Here is a 19,093-nt window from a genome sequence, read left to right on the forward strand (position 1 = left end):
AATAAAATATATCGCATACAGAATTTAACTTTGTTGTGGCTATTGCCACCAAAGACACTGGTTTATAAAAGTATGTGAAGTCAATTGGGTCAGTTCAGAAATGTGTGGACAGGATGGTCACCAATTAATGGAATTGTTGAAATATGGTGATTGACATATTCATAAGGTGATATAAAATGTGTTTAATGCGAACCTTTTCAAGGTCACAACATTTTTACCAATATACAAAAAGGAAGCAAATTTAATTATTTATTTTTTTTAATTGTTTTATTTACATTTTTGGGGCAGGTAGTCTTTACCACTGCAGTGAGTAGAAGCCGCAAGAAGAAGGGAGAAGATGGCCATGTCTGTTGTCCCATCCATGCCAACAAGAAGAAGGAAGCCAGGATGGGGCAGGACCTACTGGACTGGGTTTGTGGAGAGATTGATGGCTTTTTGATTGATGGTTCCTCCAAAGTTTGCTATGGGTTCCTTGATGAATGATCACTCTGTGGCTCTCAGGTCAGTTTAATTAACACCAATGATCTTTTTGGCTATCATTAAAGGTGACATTCTTCCCAGTGACTACAATGCTAATGTACTGTGAGCTGTGGATGTAGTAATTATAGCAGGGGTTCCCTGAAGATCTAAAAGGTATTTTAAGGGTCCCCCATGTTAAATAGAAAGGCTGAATTTAACCAATGCAATAAATATAAAAAACACCAAAAACTTGCTGCTGGTTTGTGTGTATCAACTAATATTAATCTTTTGTTTGCTGCCCAAACTTTCTATCCTTCCAGAACAAAAGGTGACTATTGGCTTTAACCATTGTTTGCTTTGTAAATTTTTTTCTCCGGGGTCCTTTATTAAGCAGTCTGTACAAGTGCTGATTACATGAAAGATCATATGTGAACTTATAATGATAATTATATAATGACTCAGAATATACAATAGCAATGATTCTTGAGGCCTTTGATGTACATTCATAAATGGGAGGTAAGGATGGAAAATAAGGTTACATAATAATAGAATCTATGAAGATTTGTACAACTGATCTTTCTTCCCAGGGAATCCCAAAGCATCCTCATCTTGTAATAACACATTATGATAGAAGGGATTTAGTATAGTCTGGTTATTTCAGAAAATCATTACATTGTTTAGGGAACAGTCTTTGATTTAGCAAGTAAGATAGCTTTATCGCTCCATTAGTAGAAAAATCTGCTTATTTTGGGTAGGACTTGTTTTATGTACCTGTCAGATTATAGTTATATTTACTATTCCCCCATCCTCTGCCCATAGTGCCCAGGTGAGGATGATGAATCCAGGTCAAGTATTAAAGTGGAATAAAAAGCAGAATAAATCGCACAAGAAGACGTTCTTGCAAGTGTAATGCGCCTGGGCACACAAACCACAACCAACTCCAGATATCCTTGAATCAGGTTTATTCAAAACAGCACAGCACAGCAAGGGTTAATTTCAATCAAGCAAGGTACAGAAGGATAAGGCAAATGCAGGTCAGTAACAATCCGAGGTCAGGGCTGGCAGCAGGCAGAATGGTCAATAACAATCCGAGGTCAGGGCTGGCAGAGTTCAATCAGAGTTAGTTTCAGACCAGGTCACTGAGGAGATGACAAGCAGATAATGTTTAACATACACAAAGACACACCCAAGCACACTGTGGTAACAGAGGCTATATCGGGCAATGGTGTAAAGGACAGGCTCTCCTTAAATGGCCAGGATGACCAATGACCTTGCGCCACCTGGCACCGTCTGATAGGAGACTGGGTAAATCCCCTGCGGCTGATTGGCCGCAGGGAATTCAAACTAACTATGTCCTGCCCCTGGGCGAGGCAGCCGAGTGCCACGCCCTCGGGGGGTACAAGAGGGACGCATAGTAACAAGCGCACCTCTTCCTACAGCACCCCTAGGACGTGCACTACTTTGCACTTGTTGCAAAGGAGTGCTGAGAGCATGAACATCATTAACCACATCTAAAGGGATGCAAGGGCTGCAGCCTGGCTGAACAGTAGTTTGGCCAGGACGGATCCCTCCGCCTGCAGAGACAGACAAGCTGCGGGCAGGGAAGCAGCCTCGGCCATGCTGCCTGCTACTGCGGGGTCTCCCTCTGTGCCTGGGAACCCCAGGGACACCGCGGGCTCGCAGGGCGGGTAAGTTCCTTACAGCAAGGGACTAAAGTATCTTCTTGAGAGGTTTTACCTCCTTCCAGATAATTCAAGCTGGACCACAACGACATCATGCTCAATGATGCAGAAGATAGGGGAAAAGTATAATTTCACCCAGTGCACCATCATGTTCAACTAATGTATTTGTAAATTTGAGCGATAATGTAACAAAAGTGGGAATGGTCTCTTATGGCTACCTGGTTTTACAGAACCTAGGAACTAATTTTTAATGTCCATCTACAGCACGATCGGCTGCTCAACTTGAGATTACATATCTTCAATTTCAAAGTAAGCACATGAACACCTACCAATCATATTTGTACAAATGTTCTTCAAACATTTTTTGCAGGCCCAGTTTTTAAAACCATTAAGGTTTGATTTTTTTTTCACTTGGGCCATGTTCAGACCTGTGAAAAGGTAAGAGAGAATAAAGATTATGTTATCTGTTTACTATTACTTTTCACTGACCATTTACAAGCTGAGGCTGAGATGTAACCAGGGTTGCACAGCTACATAAATGAAACGTCATCAGCCTGGCTGTGTTTGGCAGGGCTTTACCAGTCTCAGGGCTGTTTTTGTTGGTGAGATATAAAATTTTTTTGGAAATGCATATGTATTTATCTGGATGCCTGGAATTCAGCTTTAAAACTGCAGAGCATATACTTTTTTTCTGAATTTGCATTTCCATATGTATGTTTTGTGATCTTTCCCAAAATCTGTGCACGGCCCACATGAGTGCATGTATCCATCACACATGGCTCAATAACGTCAATAGTGTCAGGCTTCGTCAGACTGTGTGACTGAGCAAAGGGATAAATAATTTAATGGGAGGACATGTCACAGCAATTCAGATTCCCCCAGTGAATATTGGGAAGCTGTCACGCTACAGCTGAAATGGCAGCAGTAAGTCCAATGACAGTAAGTTTATTGTAAGTGTTATAAACTACACTGATGACAAAAGACAAGCAAGGTGTATTTATATTTCATGAATGGCACTGACCCAACACAGGTAATTAACTTTAGTGCCATCGATTTATGTACAGTTTAAGCAAGTGTAAAACTTGTAGCACACTCCATTCAGTCAGAGCTTTGTAAAGCAATATATATATATATATTTGCTGGTGTGCTTGGGATCACTGTCTTGTTACATGGCCCAATTTTGTTGTACAAATCGCCTCATGTTTGACTTAGGAATACTTTTTTGTACAGATTTCATAGCTGACTGCAAGATTCCCCAGTCCTGTGGGGCAAATCTACACCTCCTCACCACCTTGCTTTACAGTTGTTAGAATGTGTTTTGCTGATCTGCTGTCTTTGGTTTTCACCTGGTGCTGTGCATTATGGCCAAACAGCTTCGCTTAGGACATAGGACAACACAAACTCTTTCTATAACTTCAACCCTAACCATATCAGTAGCCAAAACAATAACCCTCAATATAACGCTAACCCTTTTGGCAACCCCAACAATACTCCTGAATGTAACCATCATCCTTCTTCTAGCCCTTCTACTGGACCTACAGCCTTAACCCTAACCATATCAGTAGCCAAAATACTAACCCTGGCTCTAATCCTTCTTGTAACCCTAACATTACTTCTCTATGTAACCCTAAACATTAAAATAATACATTTCTCCTAACATAAACCCAGGACACCCATCAAAACTTGCTATGTCCCATAAACATGCAGGGTCCCCTTCCCTATTTCTAAATGTTAAAGTTTTGCAAAAGTCAAACTCTTTTTTATCAGGGCCTGGTACAGAATGAACCCCCTCCCCCGATAGCAGACCTGCACAAACTCTTTAGATTTCTCTAAAAATAGCCATGCAACTGGCCAAAATACTAACTTCACTCCAACCCTGATTTTTCCTTAATTATCTACAGGTAACAGGGTGGAAATAGTGAAACTTCCAAACTTTTTTTGCCATACCTAGTATCACCAATTAATTGGACTTTAAAGGTACACCTTAATTGATCATATCCTCCATTATATAAATTATTCATACATTAAAAAGATATATACATTTCAAATTGCGCATGCATACAATGTGCATCCAGTCTGTTTTTAATGCATTTTGCAGGATCTGCTTCCTTAGGAATTACAAGACTGTCATTAAAATTGAAACAGTATGTTTCACGTATTAAAAACGTATTCGTACTGCTCACTGCAACTTTCATATTGTAAGGACAATGCTCTAATGGAGCCAAATGGGCAGAACTGGTATGCACTGACAGCCTAGAACCACTTCTTCATTAACATATAGACAGTTAAAATAAATTCTTAAACCACCTCTAAACTATATCAGTTTTTTCCACTGTCCAGGGCTTCACTCTAACCCTAACCCTTCCTCCAACCCTAACATTGATCCCCCATGCAATCCTATATTTAATTTCTATGTAACTTTAACCCTTCTACTAGCATTAGGAATTACCCTCCCTGCAAGCAATTCCAACACTAGCCTAATTAGTATTATTAGATAGATTAGATTAATATATAGTATCTATTAGAAATAGACCCAAAATGTTGTGTCCCCCTTACAGATTACTACAGATATTTTTAAAGCCAACTCCTATGGAAAGAGTGGTAAATCAAAATGTTTGAAAATGGGTTCAGAAAGTAAGATTTTTTTGGCAGCAAAAGATTAGTTCAATTAAATTTAATTGAATACAATACAGTATCCACTTGCACGTTAAAATAATATACACGTAGATCTGTGTGTTATTAATTCAAGAGAAAGTATCTTGGCTCTGACGTATGTGTCCACATTGGCTTCTTCAGAGGAAAGAGTGACTTACATTTGTAACTTTAGTAGTTATCCAAACCTTTAATGTCTATATTACAAACATAACCTAAATCATAAGGATTTATCACTGATAATGATCAGCTGATAAAAAGTCTCATGCGTGAACAGGGCAAGATCATCAACGTCATTGTATCACCTGTTGAACCTCCCAGTTGGCTGAGATACAGGATGTACATTTTGGAGGAGGATGTAGGATTTAATGGTCAATCTCAGATGCCACCATGAGAAAAAAGCCGACAGACAAGGAGACAACTTCAAAAGAAATTAAAATAACAGGAAAAAACAAATTAAAAGCGTTTTTAAAATGGAAAGGGGAGCATTAAAAAAGGGGTTGTCAGTATATTGATAGGTCACTTTAATATGCTCCCGCTTTACACACTAATTATTAGGAAGTCACTAATGAGTCTTTTAGAAGGGGTGCACCATTTTGTCTGGAATTGTGCCTCATTAGTGCCATGAAATCTCAGTACTTAGAGAACTGATTCAAACATCTGCCATGTAAACATCCTTCTGTACTGTTTTCTTTTTCCTCAGTTTGCTTATACTCCCATTAATTCTGCAGCAGTCTAGAAGCGTCAATATAAAAACAACTGCAGTACAAATACACAGAACCACTGGCTGTTCTGCAGATAGAACTAAACCAATAAACCTCAAGTAGTGTGCTGAAAGAAAAAAAAGCAAGAAAAACTGTTCTGTTAATGCTGGGAATATAACACTATTAAAGCCTAGCCTCCAGACAGAAAAAAAGGCAAAACAATCAACTAGATTTGCTGCATTTTTTATATGTTACAGATTCGAATGGAAACAAGGAGAGAAATTACTCATGTAACAAGGAATGGGAACACGGCACATCTACTTTGGGTTTGCAAGTACTAGATCACCAGCAAATTGTGAGAATAGCACAGGAATGGCTGGTTTGCAATATTGTGCTTAAAGTGATTGTGACCTGAAAAAGGTTTGGCTTTGGCAATTAAGGTGCCCTTTCTGAGGGAAGTGGATTTTAAACTTTACCAACAAAAGCAAACTTTGCAATATGTATTCATGTTATAAGTGTCATAAAAACATAATGATAATCACAATAAAAATGTATTTGAGTGTACACTTCAGTCTTATCAATCTGTCAACGCGTTTCGCAAATTATTATTATTATTAATATTATTAAACAGTATTTATATAGGAACAACATATTACGCAGCCCTGTACATTAAATAAGGATTGCAAATGACAGACTAATACAGACAGTGATACAGGAGGAGAGGACCCTGCCCCGAAGAGCTTACAATCTATTAGGTGGGGGAATTTACACACAATAGGATCGGAGATATGTAGTGGTGGGAAGTAGTGGTGGTTTCAAAAGACAGAAGAAGACGGGTAGGCAAGTTTGAAAAAATGAGTTTTGAGCACTCTTTTACATGAGCAGAAAGTAGGAGCAAGACAAATAGGTCGAGGAAGACCATTCCAGAGAGTCAGGGCAGCTCTAGAGAAGTCTTGTATCCGTGCGTGTGATGAGGTTATGAGTGAGGAAGTCATTAGTAGGTCATTGGAGGAGCGGAGAGAGCGGCTGGGGGAGTATTTTTTTACCAAGTCAGAAATGTAAGTGGGACAATAACTGTGGAGGGATTTGAAGGCAAAGCACAGGAGCTTATATTTGATTCTAAGGTGAAATGGAAGCCAATGAAGAGAACTACAAAGAGATGCAGCGGAAGAGGAGTGGAGGGAAGGATGGATGAGTCTGGCTGCAGCGTTCATGATAGATTGTAGAAGGGAGAGTCGGGTTAGTGGAATACCAGAGAGGAGGAGGCTACAGTAGTCCAGACGGGAGAAGATAAGAGCATGTACAAGGAGTTTGGTGGTCTCAGGGGACAGGTAGGGGCGGATTTTGGAGATGTTGCGTAGGTGAAAGTGACAGGACCGCGAAATGTTCTGAATATGGGGGGAAAATGAGAGGGCCGAGTCAAAGGTGACACCAAGACAATGTGCCTGAGGGGAGGGCCGAATAACAGTGTTGTTAACAGTTAGATATATGTCGGGGAGATTTGGAATTTGAGGGGGGGGGTGATGATGAGTTCTGTTTTATCCAGGTTGAGTTTCAGGAATCGGTCAGATATCCATGATAAGATGGCTGACAGGCAGCGTGAGACTCTCTCCAGGACTGAGGGAGACAGGTCAGGGGTGGACAGATAAATTTGGGTGTCATCAGAATACAGATAGTACTGTATGCCAAAGGAGGATATGAGACTACCGAGAGAGGAGGTGTACAGAGAAAAGAGAACCGGTCCAAGGACTGACCCTTGGGGGACACCAACAGGGAGAAGAGTGGGTGAGGAGGAGTTACCATTGAAAGAAACTTGAAAGGAATGGTCAGACAGATAGGAAGCAAACCAAGAAAGAGCAGTGTCACTGATACCAATGGAGTGCATGATTTGTATTAGAAGGGGGTGATGAACAGTGTTAAAAGCAGAGGAAAGATCAAGGAGATGGAAGAGGGAAAAGTTGCCTTGAGACTTAGCTCTGATGAGGTCATTGGCCACTTTAGTATGAGCTGTTTCAGTGGAATGGGCAGCTCTAAAACCAGACTGGAGGGGGTCAAGGAGAGAGTTGGTGCTCAGGTAATGGGTGAGTCTTTTGTAGACAAGGCGTTTGGAGACATATGGGAGAAGGGAGATAGGACGGTAGTTGGAGGGTAGGGAGGGGTCCAGTGAGGGTTTCTTTAGGATAGGGAGAATTATGGCATGTTTAAAAGCTGAGAGGTATAAAGTAAGCTTCATCAGTAACAATGAGACTAGTTTGTTGTTGGTTCGCGTCAACTCAATTTTAAGACTGAAGTGTACACGATGCATATTCGATCTTCATTTCCCTGTCCTTGTTTCCAAATTATGTTTTTACGACATTTGTATCATGAATACTTATTAACTATAGATGCCTCAAAATACAAAGTGTATCTGTGTTGGTTTGACTTTATTGGATGTGGCCCAGTGTCTTACAACCCCTTATCTTACAACCCCTTGACCTTATTTAAGGTTGAAGCTTTGCCTTATCAAAATAGCTCGGCATTTATAAATAGCAGTTGGGCAACAAGCAGCAATGTGCAGGAACTGTATGTAAATACTGCCAAAGAGATAGTAGAGGAAACTTGCTTTGAGACTCCATTTGTCTGATTGAAAGAGCAGAATGTTGCTAGATATCTCTGGCCTGGGAAATTTACAAATGTCTAGCACCTGTACAGTTGTCCCTTGGTGTTGCTCAATGATCCATCCTGCTGGACCACTGAATGAATAAAAGCTAATGACCTCTGCTGTTCAGGACACAACAGGATGCCTTTTTTTATGGAAACCCTGCCAGTAACAGTGCTTTCTGTTGAGGCTTGCAACACTAAGCCTCTCCAGTTAGGACCACTGTTGTCAGCCTGTCCTGTTTTACTTAGCTTATTTGAGGTTAACATATATGGCATACATTGGTTTCACTACTCAAAATGCACAATAGCTTGAATATTATTAGGAATAATAAAATAAGTTTTCCTTTCCCTATGTTGCCACTTATATCTGCTACTGAACAACAGGTGCACTTTAGCTATAAGCAGCTAGCAAGCAAATATTTAATCTTGGAAACTGCATGTGTAAACTTCACAAAGCTCTTTTCTTTGTGACATAAATCTCGATTATATGACATATACACAAAACCACGGAGCCAAGGCTTCTGCTGGATCTGCAACTACCACCATGTGGTAATTTCATAAAATGCACTTTTCAAAATAATAAATTACAGTTTATATATTTTTATGAAAGATGTTTCATTAATATTAAATATGCAGGAGTACATTTTATTTAATGTATTTCTAGACATTAGAAGCATTTCACCATTGTCTGGGGGGGGATGGAGCACAGTGGGGTGATTCATTAACTCCAACCATAATATGGAATATGTATATTAATGTCTTCTTTTGCTTTCTCGGGAGACAATAAAATGAGCCAACGTTAAATCAATGTTTAGAATATGAATAATCTACAACCCAGAGCAGTAATCAACTAAAAAAGACAAACATTTTGTAATTGGCCAGATTAGTTTGTTATTGTGTCAAAAGGTAAAGATTGCATGGTAACAGTGTATGTAATCAGCCAAACTTTAAGAGTTCCGGGCTATTTGTTTTTTACTTTTTGTGGAGCCCCTAATTTTGTTGGGCTGTAATACTCACTTTCAATCCAGAATTGTTACCTGGAGTACTCCTTTTTTGCCTCAGTTTTTCAGGTTAAATGGCACTCAGAGCTTACCTGAAACGGAGACCTCAAACAAACACCATGGCATGTCCCATTTATAAATGTTGGCCAGGGTATAGAGGAAGCAAAGCCCCATGGAGTTCTTTTTTTCTGAAAGAAAAGCGGTATGAGATTGGAAGAGAGTCTCTCGTGTAACTTTGACAAATCATGCTGCATGCTTTCCCAGGGGTCCAGGTTCTATATTGAGTATTCACACAGCCCTGAAGAAAGGGAATTTTACTACCGAAATGTGTTGGCAATCTGTGTCTAATTTAAAATAAGGGTCCATTTGGACCTCAAGCTTCTCTTTTCTATCAAGCTGGTATAGAATGCACTACATGTTTTATGGTTTTGTAAATTATATTTAAAATAATATTCTAAATAATATTATTATATTTCCTTATCACTTCCTGTGACTAGACCTGGTGTTCCAGTCTGTGTCAAATTTGACCCAAACATCGGCCATTCAACCAAAGCAAATAAACCCAAACAGTGCTGATATTTGGCAATCAGGATCGACACCTAGGGCATTGACAGGTGTATTGTAGGTGTCTTTGTCGGCTGTGTGGATTAATTAAGTTGTACACTCTACCTGTCGATAAATAAAAGCTTGAAGACCAGATGAACTCATATTTTAAACTTCACACAAAATGCCAACACGCTTTGTGGGTAAAACTCCCCTTCTTCAGGGCTGGAATGCTCAATAAGGAAACCAGACCATTCCCAAGACAGCATAAAACATGAGCAACTGTCTTCCAATCATATAGCTGTCCATGCCAATCCAGCCAGCTGATAATGACAATTGTCAATGGCCGGTTGAATTGGCTGAGCCGTACAGCCTTAGGCACCATACTTTATGTCTGTCAATTTTCAAACTGATTTAGCTATTCTACCCAGTTAACCCGACTATTGAAGTCAATGTAGTCAAACTGTCAGCAAACCAGAGCCACATTTGACCACTATTACCTATGATGCATTTTTTGTTAAAATTATTTTTTTGAATACTTTTTGTTGAAGAAGAATACCACCATATAAAAACAGTATGTAAAAATCACAATAAACAACACAGAGTAGGACTAGAAACATTTATTAATGTCAATGGTATATGAAAAGGCACCCCGAAAATGTTAGAAAAAAAAAAGGGCAAAATAATAAAAGGAGAAGAAAAAGTAGATAAAAAGGAAAAGAAAGAATGTGTGAAAAGGAACAAATCATAGAAATGGGTAAAGGTACTGGTACATAGAAAGAATTTATAACAAATAACCCCATATTCTATCATTCTGTGCACATAACAGCAATGTAGATCAACCTAAGTACAGGTGACGAAAAAGAGAGGACAATCAGTCCAGGTAGTGCTTGGGAATAATAGTGGTAAAGGAATAAAAAAACTTCTTTTAAATGATATTTCTCTATGTCTGTCTGGAATTCTGCTTTAAAGAATGCTGGAATACTGGAGGGAATTTATACCAAGACGCTACAGCACGCAGCCAATATAAGCCATACAACAGACAGTGCAGACAGGAAGAAAACAATATAGACAGAATTGATTAGAATCAGCAGGATTTTCCTTTTGTTTTGAGATTTGTTTTGTTACATGCAAATCGAGTACTCACCAAAGACCTTCTTTCTCCAGGTATTTTCAGACATTATATTGAATAGTTTTCTTCTTGGAAATACACTTGTTTTGATTTAAAAATACACTGCCCATTAAATTGTATCTGTCCTGTGTTATTGATCGCTTCCTCATCATCAAAAGACCCAAACCACTTTTTCTTTGTCTTTCTCTTTGGGAAAAAACATGAAAATCTATGTGTGTAAATCAATCATTACTTATGAATGCTGGTGGAAGGGTTCGTTTTCTTGCTCCTGTGGGAAAGAATTCATGTAAATTGAGTCTTATTGTTATACAGTACATTGTGAGTGTAATTACTATAACAGGGATGCCAAACTGGGAGTGCACGGCTAAAACAGATGGGATTACTGTTCTATTCTCAGCACTTTGTAGAAAAGCATAGCATCAGCAATGCATGTTAAACCTCACGTTGGAAAAAAACAGATACGAGTGGATCTATGTCACAAGTATTGATACAATATTGATACAAGTAAGGATACAGGCCTGGTAGATATAAGACATCAACTAATTTGGTTGTGAATTTATATAGTAAATATCATTAAATCATTAAATAAAAAATGCGAGCAGACAAGTTTATTATTGAAGAAGAGACAGGCAATTTCTCTTCTGCAATAAAATAAACTTTTCTGCTTATTTGCAATTTTTTAAGTACAGTCAGTTTTTCTTGCTCTGGCACCAGCACCACCATTTTTACCTGTTCTTCTTTTTCCCTTCTTGATTGGCCACGCCGGAATTATGTAATGGTCGAGCATGCAATTCCCAGCACCTGGGTATGCCGAGATCATACGCTAAGCTGCACATGTGCAACTCCTATGGGGTCTGGATAGGAGAGGTCAGAGCCATTGAAAAATAGTTGTGTCTGTGATTCAGTGTATAAGAAGTATGGATAATGGGTTGAGAACCCATCAATAATAGAGAGATTTTAGATATACGAAGCTTCATATGCATAAAACTGCAAAGTTTGGCAATCAAGTGACTTATCTCCTTGATATTAAGACCCCCTATAAATTTAACATCTTCAGCATACTCTGAATTTGGGGCAGGAGAACGGGCAAGTCTCTGGACCTCCTGATGCGGACATTGTTTCTGCGAAACGCATAGAGACACTGTTCTTCTAGAGATCCTGTGTTTGCGGCTATGTTAACCAAGTACATATATGAGTGTTTGCTATATTTTTAATTTTAAAAGAATAATAAAAAATCATAAGAATTTGAGTATTTTAAAATTTGGTCAATAAGTATTGTGGAGCATTTGTTTAGCTGCCTTAAAAGTCCCACTTGTGATTCTTTTTGTCTTGCAATATTTATATAGCGCCAACATATTATGCAGCGCTTTACGTTAAATAGGGATGTGAATTGTGTTGGATTAGCAGCAAGCAGCAGTGTATTTGTACAATCCATATTTAAAGTGCTCAAATTCTATCTATCAAGAGCATTATGTTGGGAGGGGGCACAGGGTTCACCCCCCATTCCCTGAATATCAAAAGCCATGATTTGCTATACTGTTAACTACATCATTGACTCTATCATCATATCTACACCATTGACTCAACATGGGTTGTTGATGGTGAAAAAGAAGAGGGTTAAAAAGACACAAGGAAAAATCGGGAAATGTGTGTTTGTGCTGCCCGTACAAAATTTCCTATATAATTGTCTAATAAAGTATACACAACCAGAAAGAATTCTTTCAATGCAAGCCTACCTAATGTCACAATTCTAATAAATGTATACCACAAATGAAGGCAATGAAATACTTTTTAAAATAACTTTAGCTACTTCTCTTATTCTGTTTGTCTTTACTAACCTTTGACACATTCTTTGTTTCTAATAAAGAATTCTGAAATGTATCTTGTTTCCATGTGAGTTGAGAAATACATACAACATTTACATATTTATATTGCTTGGTATCTATGGATTCTGCAAAGCAGAACATTGCCAAAGAGAACTTATATGGATCATGAAACTGAATACACACAATATGATTTTATAGTGATAATTATGAATTGTTGATGAATATAGACAATGGTGGTGATTTTCAATATAATAAGAAGAAAATAACTATATAACTATAACTATAATAACTATATATAACTATATATAAATCGGATGACCTGGGTTCTTTGTATGTGCACACTCTGAGGACTGATTGGTTCCTGTCGGTCATTCTGTTCTACCTCACTGACAAACTTTTAAGAACAGATTCTCTGCCCCAAACTATCTATTTTTTGATATGATGGAGTTTATATGTAACTAGATGAATATTTTAGAATAAGATTCCATTTTCAAAGAATTTTTGGTACTGTATGCTATAAAATGTAAAGTGTATTGTATGACTTTAGACCTCAATATAAGTTCCTGATGAAGCCGTATACATTTCTAGGAAAAGCATTGAACATTGGGAGTCAAGACCATTTTATTGTATTTTTTATTGTATTCTTACAAAGTCCTAAGTAGGTTACCTATTTACCTATGACTGTAGCAGGTGAACTTTATATATAGTATATATATATATATATATATATATATATATATATATACTTTATATATATAACTTTGTATACAGTTTCTACTGAAATTCTACTGAATTTATGAATTAGGTAAATATCTCATTTGAAAGAAAAACACTACTTTTGTCCTCATTGGAATCCAACAAATCATACTTTGCGTCTCCGATTTCTGGGGAAGAACAGTATCAACTGTGTTCCCCCAATGTAAAATGCTACCCTCACCCATTACTAAAATGTTTACTAAAACATTATATAAAGGGGTGGATAACCCTTTTATTTCAAGTAAAGAAATCTTCTTTTTTTTCCCAAAGTACTTTTAATAAAAAAAAAAAGTGGAAGCCCCTCCTTTTCTGTCTTTACCACCGCGGTGGTAAAGAGTGAATAGCAGCACACAGCCTCCTGGAATACCTCTGTCACATATCTCAGAAGACTTGGGGCTGCTCCTTCTGCTTATGCCCAAGATCTCGGGCATGCACAGAATGAGCTTCTCCCAACAATATAAAAAAAGTGCCAGTTTCAAGCATGCACAGTGTGAGTTTAGGTGACGTAGGCAGAAGAAGAAAGGAGACAGAAGAAAATGGGGCACCCGGAGCTTTCTCTGGTTCGGAACGAGAGAGGATTGCAGGACAGAATCAAAGCCAGGTGTAGATGGATGTGGGCTATGTGGAAGTAAAGGTGATTTCTTATACAGTATATTATTAACAGTTCCGCTTTAAATTCTGTGATGAATGCAGTGAAATCATGGGGTTTTGGGGGAGAATTAACCAAGACCTGGGGAACAGGACTGGACTGGCTCCTCAAGAGATCCTGGCAAGGTTAGGATGATGGAATTTGTAGCATTATTTATCAAATACAAACTGGAAAGGGGTTAAATGAAATCAGTGGAAAGTCTTACACTTTTTACGCGTTTTAGTAGGGTTATGTCCATGATGAAAGAAGCATCCTGGAATGGGCACATTCCCTAGACTGTGACCCTGAAAAAGGAAGTCTAATCAAAGAAATATGTATCAAAAGTTTATTTTTTGAGAAAAGAAGTGTACATTTATTTCCAGACCACAAAGATTTTATTAAACAAAGCATCCCCAATATTTTACTTTTATCTTTGTAGACCTCAGTAGTGATGCAATAGTGTGGGACCCCTTAAATGTACAACAAATTTGGGATGTATCTGGTCTATAAACCAGGGGCCTGTTTATACAGTTGGATAAATAGGTCTTTATTTGAGCTGTATGGGGGCTATAAACCACTGACTCTGGATGTAAAATGAGATAAGTGGCTCTATATTTATTCAGTATCTGAAATCATACTTTGATAAATGGGTCCTCATGTAGATTTAATCTGGGTTACATACCAGTGGTTTTGAAAGTACAGTTGTATAACTAGGTTATTAGCTTGTAACTGGGCGTTTATCCAGTGACTCTGGGTGTATAGTTGGATAAATTGCTCTTTATTTAGGCAGCATTTGGACTATCATCCAGGAGCTCTGGATGGACAGGTGGATCAATGGCTCTTTCTTTCGAATGTATCTGGGTTATAATGCAGAAGGTATGGGTGGACAGTTAAAAAAAAAACGCTCCACATTTAGACCATATCTGACCAATAAACCAATAGCTCTGAATGTATAGTTGGATAAAGAGCTCTATATAATGCTGTTTATGAGTTATTATAAATGAGCTCTTGATGGACAGTTGGATAATTGACTCCACTGAGAACTGAATCTTCAGAATGTATCTGACTATATACCAGCAGCTCTGGGTGTACTGTTGGATAAATGGCTCTGTATTTAGGATATATCTGGTCTATATACCATGGTTCTTGGTGTACAGTTGGATAAATGGTTCTATAATTAGGATGTATCAGGTCTATAAACCAACAGCTCTGAATGTACAGTTGCATAAATGGCTCCATATTTGGAATGTATCTGGACTATAACCCAATGGCTCTGGGTGTACAGTTGAATAAATGGCTCTATTTTTCAGATGTATCTAGGCTATAAACCAACAACTCTGGGTGTATAGTTTAATAAAAAAAGCTCTATGTTTAAGTTTTATCTGCATAAAGGGCTCCGTATTTAGAGTGTATCCAGTCTGCAAACCATCCCTGTCTCATAGATGGATACATCTTTATTTTTATCTGGTGTTCCTGTTGGTAACATACATCCTGATGTACACTTATTATAAATAATATTTTTTTTCATCTTCATTATATTGCGGGATGGTGGCTATAGTCCTCAAAGAGAGCTGTACCACAAGCGTATAGCTTCTGATGACTGTGGGAATTACATTATTATTAATAAATATGTGGAACCAACAATTTCTGCATTTGGACGTGTTGGGTGAATCTGCTATTGACTTTTAAATTCAATTGGGCACTGTAATCGGAATTTATTTTTAGCCTTATGGAACAGAAGTAGCAAAGAGCTGCCTCCCTTTTTAGATTTTATCAATATATGATTGTTTCAGGGGTAGAAGAGTTAAATTCTGCAGACAGTAAATAAAATAATGTACCAGGTGTAACATATCTCCGCATTTCCAATCTGTGCTTGTTTTTATTTTACCTGAAAAGATGGCTGGGGCCGGCGAGAGTGCATTTCTTGGAAAGCCTCCTAATGATGGAATTGCAGGAATCAGCATTAAAGAATATTTATAAATGGTATCTGTCAGTCTAAAGACGACCTTCTAGAACCGTGCTATAAATGGCAGACCAGCCAATACCGCACAGCATGTTCAGATCTGCTTTATGGTAAATTCTGTTGTGCAGGGAAGAAAACACTGCAAACATGGAAGGAGCAGCTGTTGGCAAGCCACAAAAATCTGTTATGCTATCGTAAAATTAAAAAAAATATACTTTGAGGTGATGAAATCTTAAAAAGTATTTTGTTGCACATTTAATAAAAAATAACAAACTCTGGAATGTACATTTGTTGTATGAGGAAAGAAGGTTCCTGAATGCTGAGCTTGCTGCTCACAAGGTATATAAGCCACCCCTTTAAATCAGCAAGAGGAACACCTGCACAAAGTATGTCAGCAAATGACACTCTCCTGCCATGCCCATAATATGTAGACTGTTGGTAAAATGAAGGTGTTCTTTTTATAACTGTTTCCTTTATATGGGGTTAGATGAAGGTGTAGTGAAAATAACACTTGACCTGATTTATTAAAGTTCTCCAAGGCTTGAGAGAATACACTTTCATGAGTAAAACTAGGTGAACCAGCAAACCTGGAATGGATCTGATCCACAATTCAAAACATTTGTTAGCAAATAGCAAACGACTTTGAATAAATTCATTGCAGGTTTGCTGGATCACCCAGCTTCGCTTATGAAAGTGTGTTCTCTCCAGCCTTGGAGAGCTTTAATAAATCAGGACCATTGTGTATACATCCATCCTAAAAGAGGGACAAGTGAGGAGGAAGGAGGGACAGGGGGACTTGGACCTGGAAAACAGTCCCTCCAAGTCAGGGACAATTGGGAGATATGAAGAAGGACAGCCCGTCCTAATCTGGGACAGTTGTGGGGTATTAGGAGTGACAGTCCCCCCAAACCAGGGACAATTGGGGGATATGAACAGGAATAGTTTCTTCAATTCTGGGACAGTTAGAATACATGAAAAGGGATTGTCTCTCCAAACCAGGGACAACTGAAAGATATGAAGAGGGACAGTAGCTCCAAATCAGGCCCAGTTAAGAAGTATGTTATTAGCTTGAAAGATTGAATTGTATCTATATGATTTTTTTGTTCCAAATTTGTACCAAATTTCTGGGATAACGTAAACACTTTTCCCCAATCACTAAATATTAGTCATCTACAACCTCCTAGCCACATAGTGCATGTAGTTAGGTTTTTTTATAAATATAACCCTTGTTATTGGTTAACTATTTATAATTGATATGACCCAGAATTCACCAATCTTTTACCCAAATTCACATTTTACATTGGATGTATTGAAAAAAATTTACATATCATGGGGCTGACTCAAATATTGATAATCTAAAACATGTATATATATACAGTATTCATAAAACAAAGCTTTTTTGCTTTATTTTTAGTTTTTTTCCCTACAGTATATTATTATTCAACAGGATAGTATCCATCATCATGTTCATTTATAAATATATGCCCCATTTATGTATATTTGGGGATTTCAGGGGGAGTTAATTTAATGTAATTTATTTTATGTTAATATAATAGAAAATGATAATTAAAGTTGTATATTATGTAGCGAGAACAAAATCTATTAAAAAGTAATTGTCATTAGATGTTCCAATGATTAGAGTAGACTGCCTTAATGGATGAAAGAATCAATCATGATAATATTTAGCAAACATGCCCAACATATGTGTGAAAGCTAGCTTATGTTAGTGTAGGAGGTGTCAAATCTCAAAACTAGAAAATAATGAGATTTGAGCCTTTGGTCTAAAATGGCTGATTATATCTTTTATAGCTATACAACAAATGTAGTTTACAAGTTATTATAATGGGTCTAATTTTTGCTGTTTGGACCTGCCAATATTAGCCTACTGATAAATCTGCCCTCCAGGCATTCGGATTTCACAGCAAACTGCAACGGCAAAGCTTCTCGTTGTGTATATGTTGTAGATTGTATATAACTTGTAGTAGAGCCCACCTCATTTTCTGGATGGAGGACATCCAACATCATCCAGTCCTTTCCTCCCCAGCCTGACCTGTCTCTTTTATTCATTGGATTTCATTTTTTTCAGTTATGGAGTTTTAGAATCACATGAGGAAGTTACTACTGCATTCTGTTTTCTGAAAACTATTTAACAGAATGCTTCTGGTCAATCCCACTAATTATGATCTGTGTTCAATAGGTGGAGAAGCACTATAGTGGGATATAGTTAGGACTGCACTAAATTTATGATTAGGTATGTTGTAAAAATGGAAAGGTTTTATCTAATCGTTTTTTAAGCATATTCATGAATGGGAAAGCAGATCAAACTTTACTTGTCAGGGACCGCATCCATGGAGCTCCATTGGTCTGCTCATTGGGAGAACACAAGCTTCCACATATGCACATGGGTTCCTTCCGGCAATTGATCATTCCAGTGGTACTTTCTGTCTTTTTGACCCTGCCTGACTCTGCATCAAGACTTTTGATTGGCCTAAATTTGCTTAAAGCTATGTTTGGACATGGCCACTTTGCCCATAATAGCATAGTGTTTGCCAATTTCTAGGGTGTGCTTTTTTCTTGATTTTACTTAATGACAGTAAAACTGTTCATCCAAGTTTAAAACAAAGTCTCCTTGCTGAAGCCAGTGGTTAAGCATAATTAGCAGGTTACTAGCATCATCAATGGTAACCAATGAATTTCTAAGATTGCTAGAATGAAGTTTTTGGTACCACAATAAAAATGATTCCATTGTAACCTAAATAGTCGGGCTCTACAATCAGAAGTAGAGCTAATCTTTAAGTGCAAGTTGCAATCATGCAGTCGATTACAGTACAATTCACTCTGCAGGACCCAGCTGTGCTTTGGTGATTGAATGTAGCACTCCACCATCTATTATGACCAATATTGACTATGTAAAAAGTATAAATGAAAACCTGCCATGTAGTTTAGTCCAGTGATGAGACAATTAATGCTTCATTAGGATGTATCTGACACTTCAAAAACTATATTTAGCTTTCTTTTGCAATTCAGAAAAAAATAATAAAAAGAGAAAAAGCAGACCAGATGGCACAGAGATTTTTTTCAGCCACTATGTGTTTCAATCTTGCTCC

This window comes from Pyxicephalus adspersus, chromosome 2 (assembly GCF_032062135.1).
Source record: "Pyxicephalus adspersus chromosome 2, UCB_Pads_2.0, whole genome shotgun sequence".
NCBI lineage: Eukaryota > Metazoa > Chordata > Amphibia > Anura > Pyxicephalidae > Pyxicephalus > Pyxicephalus adspersus.